This window comes from Palaemon carinicauda, chromosome 2, assembly GCF_036898095.1.
Source record: "Palaemon carinicauda isolate YSFRI2023 chromosome 2, ASM3689809v2, whole genome shotgun sequence".
Classification (NCBI taxonomy): domain Eukaryota; kingdom Metazoa; phylum Arthropoda; class Malacostraca; order Decapoda; family Palaemonidae; genus Palaemon; species Palaemon carinicauda.
The window spans coordinates 143536648-143538310 of record NC_090726.1 but is presented as its reverse complement, the minus strand read 5'-3'; positions in this window follow the sequence as shown (position 1 = coordinate 143538310).

The window sequence follows — 1663 nt, the reverse complement described above, 5'->3', positions numbered from 1 at the left end:
TCAAATCATTTTTATAATACAAATCATGTAAGGGGCAATGATCACTTTGCAACTCAATCGACTGACCTAATAAAAAGAACCGATGCCTCTCTAGAACCCAAAGAATAGCCAAAGCCTCTCGATCGAATGTACTATAATTCTTTTCTGCCACTTTTAACGCCCGGGAAGCAAAACAAATTGGTCGCTCTCTGCCTTTCAACGCCCGGGAAGCAAAGCAAATGGGTCGCTCTCTGCCTTCATTATCTCGTTGAGAAACTACGCCATCAATAGCTACAGTACTTGCATCTGTTGTCACTTAAAACGGGCGATCAAATCTAGGATATGCGAGTAATTCATTGCTAGTTAAGGCAGCTTTCAAATGGTTAAAGGCCCTTTCTTCTTCCCCTCCCCAATTTATTACTTTTTGTTTCTTTAAAGCATCTAAGGGTCTTGCTATCGCTTCAAAACCTCTTATAAATTTACGGTAATACCCAACAAGTCCTAGGAACCCAGGTACTTCCTTAGAGTTACGTGGCCTGGGGAAATCTCTAATAGCCGCTACTTCACTGGGCAGGGTTGGATACCTTCTGTGGTTATTATGTGACCTAAAACTCGACCTGTTTACAGAAATATTTGCACTTTGACATTTATTTTCATACCATTATGTCGCAATGCTTCTAAAACTTTATGAATATTATGTTCTTCGGCCGTTTTCCCTGTAATTATGATATTATATAAATAAACAAGAACATTATGGCCAATTAAGGGCGACAAAACCGCCATCATTACTCTAGAAAAATGACTTGGAGCATTTTTAACACCGAAAGGAAGAAAATTAAATTGAAATAATTGATCATTACCTATAAATGCCGTTTTACATTTTCTGTCTTTCTGAATAGGTATTTGATAGTATCCAGATTTTAAATCAACAGTTGTAAAATATTTGCTATCCCTTACTTTCACAAGTAATTCTTCGATCGAGGGCAATGGAAATGCATTATCCTTAGTGACTGCATTCAACTTCCTATTATCAACACACAATCTTACCGAGCCATCCTTTTTCCTAACAGCTACAATTGGAGAAACACAGGGGGATTCGCTCTCCCCGATTATCCCTTGTTCCCTTAATTTATTAATTTCTCTTTCTATCTCTCCCTGGAAATGAATGGGTACCTTATAAGGCCTTGACTTGTTCGGCTTCGTCTGCCCAGTTTCAATGCTAAAGGGAAATCGATCGATCCTCCCGGGTGGCTCATCTCCAATTGCAATTACAATGGAATAATTATTTACAATGTCACTAACTACAGGCTGATATTGTGACGGACATAATTTTTGCGCTTGCATACTCAAATTCTGAGAGTGTTCATCTGTGCGGTTTGGAGTTGTGGCTCCCAACATCCCATTATAAGCAATTTCACATAACTCTAATTCACACCAAGAATCACTGCCTAAACAACTCTTTTATTTGACAAATTAACTATTGTTTTATCAGCTCTGTTCTCTTTTATTTCCGTCAAGCCTTCTAATATCATATGGGCCCAATTGTCATTGGGTTTAACAACGACCTTGGTTCCTTCCGCAAGAGGGCGACACGGGGTCACTGATATGCTTGTAAGGGTATGGGGAGACAACACTTCTCTTTCAGGTACAGCTGTTACCCTACTTAAATGTCTCTCCGAGCTAT